We start from the raw sequence: 13,822 nt of genomic DNA, 5'->3' as shown, positions 1-13,822 counted from the left end.
CATTTATGTGATTTTTATTATTATTTGAACCCAGCAATTAAACCACTGTACCGGCTTTTGTAATCCTTGGTAGCCTTTCAAATACTGTGCTTTCATTATGTGTTGGTGTAGAAGGATCCCTCCTTTGTTTCTGCTCAGTTCCGTGTGTGCCTCGGGCTCCTATATTCCCACCACAGCCCTGCAATGTAGAACTTGGTTTTACTTCATGCAACTTCATTTCTTCAAACCCCCTCTTTCCCAGTCTCCCCTTTCTCTCTCCACGGCCTACAAAAGAAGAACATATGAGAACTGGACACGGGCACTCTACAACAGGGGTGGAGCTACAGATCACTGGCCAATCCCAGGAACAGAGCTGTTGGAGGGCGGGCTGGCACGTCATATTTTTATTTCCGGCTGTATGGCTTCCAATGACAGAGTGAAGGCCCTGAAACAACGCCCACAGCAACGCCCAACTGGTAGCTCACGCCCACCTGGTAGCTAGATTTTCATTTTGGGCTGTATGTATGGCTCTAGCCATCAAGTGGGCGAAGATCACCGAACACACTGCCTCCCACAAGCTATCATGGGAGGCAGGATAGCATACAACACCGGATGGGTATGGGATACCAAATATTACAGAACACTGCCATTCCTTGAAACACACACATTTACATTTGAACAGTGTTTGTACACGGGCGACGAAAGGTAGATGATTGCACGAAGAGGCAGTAAGAATCAGCAATAACGGGAAGCACAGGGCAGTGAGCTGTAATATAATCTTTTTCTGATTATCGAGGAGCACTTTGCACTGCTTCACAGCCTTTCAGCCATGTGTAATCTTGTTAAGAAGATAATGAGATCGCTGTCCAGACGCATTCCCACGTGCCTCGTTAAAAATAAGTCGCCCATCATATGAGGGGTAATTCAGCATCTTCCGAATTTATTTATGAGCCATTTGGACAGCCTGATTGTCTTTATTAGCTTCGACATTAGACATTATTGCTTCATTCAGCTACAATGACACCGAAGTACCCTTTATGTAAGTTTCTAATTGCCTACATCACATATCCAGAATTCTCATACGGAATAAAGTTTGTGTATATAGGGTTCCATGGTGTAATGGTTAGCACTCTGGACTCTGAATCCAGCGATCCGAGTTCAAATCTCGGTGGGACCTGTGCTTTTTTTATACATCACTATATTTAATATGAAATTATTTCAAACTGAATCCTAAGCCCAGGAACGTAACCTCCCGTTTTAGCATCAAGCCAGAGGCATCCTTGCCAACCATATAAAATGAGTTGCTAGGCTCGCCCTTCTCAAAAAGGCCTTTCATCTGTATGGGAAAAGTGCACATTGACGTTCTGTCCGAGCAGAGAACCTGCTTTATAATATCCACACCACACTATCCCGTCTCTAAAACCCTCCATCTGACTCCTGCCCGGCCTTTATCATTAAACTTTGTGCTCCCACTGTTACCCCGATCATCACTGACTTCGTCAATGCCTCCCTTAAGACTTGTGTGATACCTGTCAACATTAAGGCAATCTGGGTAACACCGCTCTTTAAAAAAAACATCTTTGTACTCATCTGTACCCACCAACTATTGGCCCATCACAACCGTGTCCTTCCTGCTTAACTTCATAGATCGCATTGCCTACTCACAAGTCCAACTTTTCCTCCAACCCCACTCACTTCTGGGAGCCAGACAGTCGGGTTTCCGCCCAAAACATATTACGGAATACCTATGGCCGGATTACATGGCATAATACTGGGCACTGAATAGTGGTTCGTAGAGCATCTGGTGACTCGGTCGAATGTCTGCTCACGGGTAGGTAATTGCAATTACCAACCAGTGAGCAGACGTTCTGCCTTTCCATATCATCGTACTTGAGACAGACCCACCCGCCTTGACAAAGACCCCCATGTGATCGAAACACATGTCAGCACTTTTAGTAACATTAAAAACCAATGGCACACATGGAACCAACAATTTCTCCTCACATTTTGTTAACAGAGACACAACAAATTGACCATCAATACAATTAAAGTGCAATACTTGGACTTTATGTGCAGCGCCACTTTCATAAGAATCCCCAACATTTCTGCAAACTCCTTGCCTGGGGCACTGAGCAGTGCTCCATTGGATTCGTACAACAGGCTGCTAGCATGCACCCACCACAAAGAAGCAAGCAAAAGCGCGGTTGTCAAATATTCCTGCTGCTCTTAACCCCCCTTTCTCCAAAGCATATTTACAAACACTGGATGCTCGAAATGTTTCGTACAGGCAACTACGCGTCCTGCTTCGCTGCGGTGTCTGAAGTCCACACTACTTGTGTGGGCGGCGCACTTCACTATTACAGCGAGCATTGTTTGTGCAAGCACAGCAATCTGTCTGTCTAACAAAACTTCATGCTGTACGGGGGCCCATCTGCTCTGCAAAAGCTTCTTCTCATCCATCTCAACAATCCTGAATGGACAGTTATCGTGACGTACACTGAGTCTGAATATATTGTTACTTGGCACCCCTTTTCTTCTTCAAGCACTTGAATGAGGGCCATTAACTCAGCTGCTTGTGCTGAATAATTTTCTGGCAGCCTCTGCTGCAGGACAACCTCAAATTCTCCACTAACGGAACGCATCACTGCTCCCTCAGTATGTCTATGACCGGTCTTCTGGTCAATAATTGATGACCCATCAACAAAATATACTTCTCCTTCATACAAAGCATAATTGCGTTGCTTAGGAACACCATCCTCAGGACCTTCATACACAGTCATGCTCTTGGTCATCATCAGTAATGGGTTCAGTCAAAAAGGTACAGGGATCACTGTCTTGCAACAAGCAATCTGGATGGATGGGCTTGAAAGGGAACAATTCATAGGCAGAAGCCCGCTAGGTGGTCAAAGTGGATTTGTGCCTATCTAGTACCGCAAATACAGCATGCTCCACGTACAATGTTAATGAGCATCCCATAACAATAGTCGCAGACTTCTCTATAGCGAAGGCAGTAGCAGCCAGCGCTTGTTTGCACAAAAACTTTCCCTGCATGACAGAATCCAACATACCACTGTAATAAGCCTAACTTGTATGCCCCATTGTGCTGCATTGTGTCAACAAGGCAGTCATTGTCTGGCCATCAGAATGTGAAATAAAACTCTTGTATATAGTCAGGAGTAGCCAATACTGGGGTGGTAGAAATAACATACTTAAACTCTTGAAATTTAGCAGTAATTTCATCAGTCCAAATAATAATGTTTTTTGTCCGTTGAGCATCTTTGAGGGCCCAAAGCAATGGTTTAGTGTATGACGTGTAATAGAAAATCCATGCTCTGCAGTAGTTACACAAGCCAAGAAACATCTGCACGTCCTTTACTGTCACTGGCCGGGGTGTGAACCGCATTCCTGCTGCACATTCTGGCGTTACTCTTTTACCATTTACTGAAATCAAATGCGACAGATACAACACCTGTTGACAATATTGTAATTCTGCCCGGTCCACCTTGAACCCTTTGGCATCCAACAATTGAAACAATGCTGTGGAGTCCTCCCTGCATTGTGTTCCCTGCTGCTATAGACCAACAAATCATCTACATATTGGATTATTGTACTAGGAACAACAATGTTACCTAAATCTTCATGTAACACCGTGCTGAATATACTAGGGGACTCACAGTACCTTTGAGGAAGCCTAATGTGTTGGCATCGGCTCTGAGCAAACATAAACACAGTAAGATATTACGGGTCAGGATGCAAGGGCACTGACAAAAAGGCATTTTTCAAATCCACTACAGTACAATGGGTGGCATCAACAGGTATATTGCACAATATCATAGTGGGGTTCGGGATCACTGGGAACTATGCGTGTATAATGTCATTAAGAGTGTGTAGATCTTAAATCATCCTCCAACTAGCAGGACCCACATTGTGTGGATTACTCATCCACAACTTGTCGGGCACTTGAGCCAAATCTGCAGAGGCAAATGAAGGGGCAGTCCCTACTAGCAACATAAGACAAGCTACATGTCTGTACTGCATCATTATCTAACAAGAGACACCCACTTCTGGTATAATGTCTCCCTCAGTTTCTTTATTCGCGAAGATCTCCTAATCCGAGACATTTTTCATTGGTATTGTGGGGTCAATGCACAAAACTGTACACCATTCCACTTTCTGTAAAACAACTGCTATCAAAACAATCTAGTCTTCTGCCACTGCAACTCCTTCTATATCCAGTTCAATGATGGACCTTGCAACTATCTATTGAGGCTCGGCGGGCCTCAACAAGAATTCAGATGGTAATTGCCGGTACTTGTTTGCCACCTGTGGCACTGCACTGATTAATATGGTGATACGATATAAACATAAATCGGGGGCGACTGGTATTCCTCTTGCCACAGATTCAACGCCTAATGCATGTAATGCCAACCTTAGCCTCACAGCACACATACCAGGTGTGAAACACACCACCCCTCTTTCTGTGAACAAGATAGTTTTGTTGAGCTTACTCAAGATATCCCTTCCCAACAAATTGATTGGCGTTGTGGTGGAATATAACAAGGGGGCCCACACCTCTCTGTTCCCTATTCTGATCGGTAACAGCTTGAACTGCCCCAGAGAAGCCCTGCATTTCCATTACCTCACCTGATATCCTCCCTCACTAACACGTTATTTAGTTGCACCTGAATCTACCATGAAAATAAATTGTTTGTTCCCCTTCTCCATACCTACCAAGGTTCCTCCTCTGAGTCGTCAGCAGTGACAGATAAAACTGGACACGCTAAGGCTCTCTGTGGGCTGTCCTAATCTGGGTATGTGTTCGTCTGTGGAAAAATGTAGGGGTTTCTTCTGACCACGGTGGCTTCTGTTATTCGGTCACCATGCCATTCAGAGCAGTATTATTGCTTGGGATGTGGTAGCCTTGTTGCTGCCCCGATTTAATACATCTGGCGTGAAGAGGGAAAATATGAGAGTCCCTTCCATCTCAATGGGACCCCCAACCGGAAGAAGCACCCCCGGCAAAATAATCATCAACCACACAAGATTGTCCCTGGTCCCACCGCTCCCAGCATAAGCACACATCACGAACGGTACCCAGCCACTCAACCATACAACCCCGATCTGGTACGAACTCTATCCAGCCCAAGCAACGACAACCAAGACCGAGCTTCAGATGATTGTATGGATCAAATCGATTAACGTTCCCACACAGCCATGCTGCAGGTCATTAGAGACTCCATGACAACATAGCAGCATTAGACGGGAGGAAAAGGTTCAACCTGCACAGTCGGACACACACACGAAAAATTCAAACGAAGAACATACAAGTACAGTTCTATGAGCTAGAGGACAGTGACATGTACATACTCTCTGCACATTTGTTATTTTGCCATGTAGGTTCGCTACCGCACAGCAGAAACGCAAGAAGCCAGAAGAGCTTGTGTATATGCTTGCAGATGTTGCATGCCACTAACCCTATGGCTGGACAGGAGCACTCAAGAGACCTGACCAACCATGAAAAGCCCTAACCTATGGACAAATATGTCAAATGAATAACCAGAGCTGAAGTGGGCCTCAGACAAATCCAGCATACGAGAATCATCTCGCAGAGATCCCGAAGCTACAAGATGCTGAGCAAGCAAAATAGGGACAGCCACCGCCAAGGCCACGATGTGGCAAGTGACATTTCTCACTCACTGTGCCACGATGAGCCTAGCCACAGGAGAGAGTACTCCAAGCTGAAATACAAATCAAATCAAAGTAATTCAGCCTCACCAGCGGTCTCCTCATACGTGATCCGGCCGACCTGACATGATGCCAAGGCCTGGAAGCTAGGAAGCTGCAGGCGTCTCACACCTGGGACTGAGCTTGCAACAAAATTGCAAAAACCCATCTACAATATGCGCTGGGACTGGAACACACTCATGGCATTTGTAAAACCCCCATTGTTACACACTGTCACATAGTCACACCCTGTTGATACACTTTGTATGGAAGCAGGTGACTCTCGGGTTGGGAACAACGGTAGTCCCAGGCTTGGGGGCCCACGGCCTGACCAATGAGGACACTGGGGGATAGGGGCTGGCGGCCGGAATCTCCAGCCAATCATCAGGGTTTCTAATGTAACATTTCTCAGGTAGCAATTTTTGGGGATGATCCAAGTACACCATCTGACACAGTGGCCACCAATAATCTTACGCTCTATATGTCCCCATACTGGACCTACCACTCTGGGAGCCAACCCAGAGTGGCATTAGGTTCGGGGACAGATTTTTGGTAAGTGATGCAGAGTGTGACGTCACAACTGCATACAAAGGCCTGTGAGCCCAAAATCGATGAGATGTGCCTGGACTGGATTTTGCTCCATGCGTGTTATCCCGGCTCGTTTGCTATAATAAAACAGCAGTAACCCTTTGCTCCTTGTGTGGACCTAAACTTATTTGGGACATTGGAAGGAGTTAGGGTCTTCTAAAAGCTGGAGGTCCGCAGACCCTAGGTACGGCTCTGCCGACTCCAGAAATTACAAAACAAAAATGTCTAATATTCTCATCTCCTGATCCTGCATACCATAACCCTGCTTCACTATGGATGCCTCCACCTCATTCCCCCCTGAAGGGGTACCTCTGGTGCGGTCATCAAAGATGTAGTATGATCAGCATGGCACCATCAACTATAGAAACGCTTGTACATGGTCTGAGGTTGCTTGATTATGCAGAAACTGCCAAACGAATACCCTTCAGCAGTGCTTAGTGTGTAGGGGGGCTTGACAGGGATGAGCCCTGGCATGTATTTCTGAGCCCCTGCACTTATTTATGATTCCAGCTTGATTATGATGTGGTGTTATGGAAACTTTATTATTTGAACTGGCAGTGAGTCAGTCATAGTAACATAACAACAGAGCAAGGTTTGAAAGTTCTGTGCGCTATTTATCTTCTACCTCTACCTTAGGAGAGCCTGGTTACCTTGAAACCAACAGCCACCAAGAACTGCTTTTGGCTCCCCAGTCCAAGTGGTGCCTTACAAACATGCACATGTGACATTAACTTTGAGTCTTCGAAAATGTTAATAAAAGGAGAACAAGGACACATTTAAACATAACGGATCATACACAATAGCCAACAAGTTCTTGTGTATCTCATGTGAAAGTTAGATTTGTGGTGTGCTGTGTACTTGGTTACCTAGCCATAGCTCCTGCTTACTGGGTGATGCTAGACACCCAGGAGCTGGTTTTAGCTCCTGCTCATTGAACCTTAAGAGCCCTGCAGTGTGCACTGGCCAGGGTTCTGCATGGGCTTGCTTTTTGCGATTCCTGAACCCGATGACCCGGGTTGGCAGAGCTATTTATCCATTTTCATGAATAACAATGGGTTGGACTGTGACAATGCTGGGCACTGGTGCAGACCATGTCTGCACACTGCTCAACTCATCCTGCATGACATAGCTGCAAATGATCTACTCTAATAACCATCAGGGGCAGGTTGCCAACAACTGGACAGCCAGCAGCCCCAACACAGGGGCAAGGTCAGTGAAAAGGCCAATATCAAAGAGGAGTTCCTGTCATTAGAGACAACCTATATAAGACAATCTTGCTGCAGTGTTTGATAGGCAAGTTCATCAGTTAAGTAATGATGTTGACTCCATGTGTCCATCAATTTACCGTAAGAAGAAAGAATGCTTGCACTTTTTCTGCAGATAGATGGTTAACATGTTCCACTTGCCACTAATAAGATCAGAGCAAAATGTTAACAATGATGTGCTTTAAAGGAACACTTACACATTTAGTTTATTTCAAGACACAACTAATATGTTATGTCGATTAATATCTGTAAATTGCACAGTGGAACCATCACCCTTAATTAACCGGTGGTTGTTGCAGCTTTGTACATGAGGGCACACAGTCTTCTGACGGGCCCATAGGTCAGTGCACACCCTCTAGTACCTGTAAAATAAGATAGCTGCACCTTGAGGAGGTTGGGGTGCAGGATTCACATACTCCAACACAACTCAATAAGGACCACTCAAATGGATCAGCACAGAGACTGTTAAGTTCATAAGGGTTTATTTCATCATAGCTGACACAGCACAGCCCTATCTGCTGTGGACAAGTTCCCTGCCTCAAATGAACCCTCTCCTAGAATTACACAGAGCTCATTTATAGCAAAATGGGAGGGAGCTAAATGCCCCCACCTCTCCCTGCACATTCTTAAGCAACTACATCGTTACATTAGCTCATTGGGCAATTAATTGTAATTGGACTAAAATCTTCAAAAATGAAATACGCTCTAGCACGCATTCCTAACTCTGCTTCGGTGCTCGGTTCAACTTATAATTGGTGCAGCTGGACTTTTCAGATACGGGTTTCGACCAGGCCTGTCTGGTTTCTGCCCCTTAATCAAGTTTCTGAAGGCATGATGTCCCTGAACGTCTCAACTTTTAAAATGATCTCATCATTACACACTTTGAGCTCCTCAGTTCTTCTTGTTCAAGCCACATTTTGGTTACATGCATTTTCATTAAAGGCATTTTTAGCCTGAATGATTTTCTGTCCGTGTATAGAATATCGCATTGTCCATTCTGTGCTTTACCACCTTATTACCTCATGGTAATGCCATTTTCGACATTATAAACACAATGCCCTTTGAATACTAGTATATTGCAACATTATAAAAAACAATTTTCGCATAATTGTACACCACATAAGTCCCTTTGAATTTCTCTGTTTGGATTTAAGTGGGGGGGTCTCCACTTCATTCAGCGGTTGATTCAATATATATATAGGTTTGGACCTCCATTACACTCCCCCGTCTTTAAAGTTCAGTTGTTTGTAAACCAACAACTTTAAACCATATTATATTTCCATTCACCTTAACATTTATCTAAACATTTCTTAACACAATCTTATAATGTGGCATATACTAACGTATTGTCATACTAAAGACAAATATGTGTGTGTCATCTCCTTCCATGTAAGCCCTACTTCCTGTAACTGTGTGCCTTTAATCTAACTGTATGCCTTGGACCATTCAGAGCCATTGTGAGACTCAAGAGGTTTGGTCAAGCTTTGAGGTAACCCATTAGCCCATTGTCGCGTCGCATGTCACACCTTGTCTGAAACTCCCAACCCAACAAAGTGCAATCTCTCCTTGAGCATCTTCTCCTGCCCATGAATATCATTTCACTTCATCCTTTCCTCTTGTCCACACTCTTTCCTTTTCTGTATCTTCCGTTGTAGTTGTCATGAGTTTGGCGTTAGTGGACTGTCTGTGTCCTGTCGCTTTTTCCTTTCCATTGTGCTGTTTTCACAGTCGGTCTCCCAGGTTCTTTTGAAGCTTAGACCAGAGGTCCATTGTTTTTCCTTTTCCCAGAGTTTTTCTCTTTCAAATGGGTTCATTGTTCGATAGGTTCACAAGAGGGGACGGTTCAGCATGGGGATGCAGGGTTGGGGGAGTCTCTTTGCAGACATAATTCAGCGTCTGGCTTTCACTGGGTTCCTCTACAACCTCCCTCTCTCCTCACGCGGTTCAACCTCAATATTTCAAGGCATACAGGTCCCTCGACGTATACCTGTAATATAAAACGGAATGAGTTTCTTTAGTAAAATAGCCAGGTCTCTACTTATCTAACACATTTCCTACCAACCCATTTCCTTAAAACCTCTTTTTGCATTGGCTATTATTAATTATTCCCTAAAATTGAGACATTCCCTCTTATTTGACATCCCTGCCTCCTAGACAAGCTACACAACATTTCCTTTTAAACATTCCCCTTTTGTGGGTCATTTTTACACCATAACTAAAATACCCCCCATTCCTAGCACTGTGTCAGCTGGCTTAGACAATGATTTTTGTTTTCAATACCACTTAATACATCATGTTCATCATGGGACGCATTTTCCCCTTCCGGGTGCCACATGCAACCCTAAGGAGACAAAAAATTAAAGAAGGATGTCTTCCCTTTTCCTAGTCTTCTAGGCACGTCCATAGTAGATGACAGAAACGTCCTTTTGGATCCCCGTCGTCTGTAGAAAGTCAAAATAAAGGCGCAAGTAATTCGGGCATTTGCACAGGGTCGGGTTTTCTTCCCGACTTTAACCCCCTTCCTCCCTTTCTGCTATCAAAAAATACTCTCTGTGTCATTCTCCCCCATTTGTTGGTGCACATAAACAACTAATTCCCAAACCACCCCGCGGGGATACTTAGTTTCGGCTGGGTTCTTTGCTCAGCTTAGCTGTATTCTTCCAGGTTAGCAGTAAATTCTTCTTCAGCTTAGCAGCCATTCTTCCTGGTTAGCTGCACATACTTCCTCAGTTTAGCAGCCATTCTTCCTATTCTTTTTTTCGTTAGTTGGACCATGGTCTATGCTTGTGCTTTGTGTTCATCCTAGGAGATAAAACAGAGGCATTTCGCTGCACACTGTCCCTGTCTAACTTGATCTAGCCTACCCCTGTCTTCTAAGACTATGGCACCAATTCTTACTACGTGCCTCCACCTTTGTTGTTCCCATTAATGTTTTGCCTATACTAATGCTTGCATACCTCTATCATAACACTCCTTTTGACATTATGAACACGAAAATAATTACTTACCTTCAATTTTTCTTCTGTTTTTTGTGGTTGTCTGGAATGGCCATGCTGTTTATCTATTTCTCTACTCTTTCTGCACCTAATTATATCTATCTTGGGAAAAACAGCTAACTTGTGAAGACCTTGTGTCTCTTGCTACCTTTTCCTGTTACTCACCTGGATCCCTTTACCTTTAGTGTGGATCAATTGCGTGTTCACACCCTTTTGGCGTGAACTAGTACTTACATTTTTCACTTTTCTCCCTAGTTTAAGGCCATTCAAAGAATTTCTTGTGCTTCCACGCAAGAGGTCCATAGCTTGTCTGTAAAATAAATCAAAATTGTTACTGGCATTCACAAGTTGTTTTGCTTACTTCACCATATTTACTTTAAAATGGTTTGTGCGAGTTTTCCTTAGTTTAATTGACCCAATTTTATCAGCCATACTCCTTTTCTTGGTCTTCATGGTCTCCTGGTGTGTTTTATTGCCCAATGTGCTCCTTTTTTCTGTTAGCCAGGAAAGCTCATAAGTGCTATTTGTTTTCCACTTTTTGCTCTTTTTCTTTATGCTTTTGAGTGTATCCCTTGTCCCTTTTATTCATTTTTTATTCAAGATAACCACTCTCTTTCAGTATTTCCTGATTTATTTATGTATTTGTTTATTTCTGTGACCAATCCTTTTGATCTTCCTCACCTCTTCTCTGACCTTATCTTCTCCCTTTTTCTTATCTTTATATTCATTTTTCCTTTGAATTTCCTCATCCCTTCTTTCACGTACCTTTGTTTTTCTTCTAACCTTTGCTGTTTCTGTCTGTCATGCTCATAGGCTGCTCTGTGGTTTGCGATCGAGCTGCTTTCCTTGCTCTTCGCGATAAAGCTGTTCTCGCCTTAGCCTTACTTTTCTTCTTATCCTTCCGGCCCTTAACTCCTTCTCTTTCTTTTATCTGTGCCTCATCTAACTCCGCCTTAGGCCTCCCATCATCACTTCCTTTCCCATCGAGTTTCAATGAGATTTGTCCTCCCATCCATTCGTCCTTTGTAAATGCTATCTCATCAGTTCTGTCTTCACTTTCTTTCCTCCTCCTTCCCTCTCTCCCTTGTCTGTGCTTGATCCCCTCCTTCATTACCGCATCGTGTCTCCCCTTGTCCCTTGGCTAAGGATGTCAGATTCTTGTTCTTAACCTTCTCTTGCTTTTTGCTACTAGGGTATGAAGGTGGCTCATAAGCGGGGTTACTATAACCTGTGGTTGCTTTTAGCTCTCTTTAATGGGCAAAGTCCCCTAGGCTTACTTCCCTCGGCTCCTGTTTCAGGCGGGGCAGGCGTTGCTGCAAGTGTCTCACCCAGTGCATATTTCAACCAAGCTGCTGGAGGCTCTTCCTCCTTTCCTTGCTCTTATATTTTTACGATTTGAGAGCAGCATAGTGTTTTTCTAACTTTTTGTTTGTATATGTGGCATGCAAGTAAGTTGCCATGCGTGGTAAAAATGGCTTTAGATTAAGGCTCAATTTGTGGCCGCGGCATAACATCTTGTGGGCGGTACCTTTAACCCACTCCTCCAATTGGAGCAATGTTTCCCGGGCTTAACTCTGTTTCTATTGATATCCTTATGTGAGTCCAAACCCTCCCATTACTATGAGCGAGCATCAAATGCAGCGAGCTCCAATCCAGCCCCTTCCCGCAAATTATTACATTTTCTTTCCTCTTCCAATTTACTTGAGATCATCAATCTATGTGCGATTCCTTCTCAACTGTAGAATCGTATTAAACCTTTTACTTGATTTCAACCAACAAGGAAACAAAATTCCTTACATTTGACATACAACAGGACATGTATAACAGACACTTGACAGACTAGACAAACACCAGCTGGAAACACATATACCTGCCTTCTAATGAATACCCCGACATGGGGTTTAAACGAATCCCATTTGTGCCGTCTTTAATAGTCACTGTAGCCTATCGTCCCCGATTATGTGGGCTCTGGGTTCACGTTTCTTCTGACCACTCTTTAAAGCGCAGGAACAAGGCGAATCCTTACTTTTTTGTCTCAGGTGCCCCCCCTGGTAATCCTTACTTTTTCTCTCGGGTGTCCTCCTGGTATCCTTACTTTTTCTCTCGGGTGTCCTCTCGGAATTCCTACGTTTTTCTCTCGGGTGTCCCCCCCGGAATTCTTACATTTTTATCTCGGGTCCCCCACCCCGGAATTCTTACGTTTTTATCTCGGGTGTCCCCCCCCGGAATTCTTACGTTTTTATCTCGGGTGTACCCCCGGAATTCTAATGTTTTTATCTCGGGTGTCCCCCTGGAATTCTTATGTTTTTATCTCGGGTGTCCCCCTGGAATTCTAACGTTTTTATCTCGGGTGCCCCCCCCGAATTCTCACGTTTTTATCTCGGGTCCCCCCCGTAATTCTCACATTTTTATCTCGGGTGTCCCCCCGGAATTCTTACTTTAACCACTACTGTCCTTCATGATTCTTATTTCATTCTGCTTGCTCTTTTATTTATTTGCCATATTTCCATAGTTTATGGCTGCCTTTATTTTCCTGGAGGCCATCTGTTTCTACCTCATGCCTGTAAATGTTCATAATTCGCAGCCTGCGCCTGAATTTCTAAGAATATGTCCTTCTTCCTCTGCCAGGTCATACCGCTGGCTATATTCATTATGCTGCAAAAATACTGGAATCTTTTACTTCTCACTCACCCAATCTCATTGGTCTTGTGCCGCATTCATGACTTCGAAATTGCTTGTGTTTAACTAAGGCATGCCCTAAATAATGATGCTTTCCTTGGTAACCTCAACACTATCATCATGCTTTCACGCTTTGTCATTCAAGTCTTTCTTCATTCATCTAATTCCTATGGTACCAGAATCTCAACCGCCCGTCTCAAAACCGAAAGTTATTATTATTATTTTTTTTTCATTTAACCAAAATGCTCTCCACTCCGGCTGTCAAGGTCTCAAAATTGTAACCTACCACCCCTGGTATGACTCCATCCAGACTGTCCTACCAGTCACGGTAGAGCTCCTAGAAACTATTCTTAGGAGCACCCCAAAAACCCCCTTCACTACATATGTGCTATCCCCAAAATTTCCCAAAAGCCGGTCGCAGGTGATCCAGTAACCTCCTTTAATTTCAGGGGCATTCTATTAAAAAAATGATAGAACGCATGAATGGCAATGGACCATTATGCTACAGGGCAGTGCCTGCTTCTGCCTGCACGTTGATTTAAAACCCCATGTAAAATCTCTTGCTCCTCATCTCATGAAGTTTATCACTAC

At 44.0% G+C, this 13,822-nt stretch overlaps 1 non-coding gene across 1 annotated transcript; it reads left to right on the top strand.

The window, feature by feature from the left end:
- Nucleotides 1-1,084: 1,084 nt before the first annotated feature.
- On the top strand, nt 1,085-1,156 carry TRNAQ-CUG (transfer RNA glutamine (anticodon CUG)). The gene has a single exon. It is a non-coding gene; the product is annotated as a tRNA-Gln (tRNA).
- Nucleotides 1,157-13,822: the final 12,666 nt, after the last annotated feature.

The sequence above is a fragment of the Ambystoma mexicanum genome (assembly GCF_040938575.1).
Source record: "Ambystoma mexicanum isolate Mex_15411 chromosome 12 unlocalized genomic scaffold, UKY_AmexF1_1 Mex_chr12_unloc.2, whole genome shotgun sequence".
Classification (NCBI taxonomy): domain Eukaryota; kingdom Metazoa; phylum Chordata; class Amphibia; order Caudata; family Ambystomatidae; genus Ambystoma; species Ambystoma mexicanum.
Note: the sequence above shows the minus strand (reverse complement) of the source record. Positions and strands in the feature narration are given on the sequence as shown.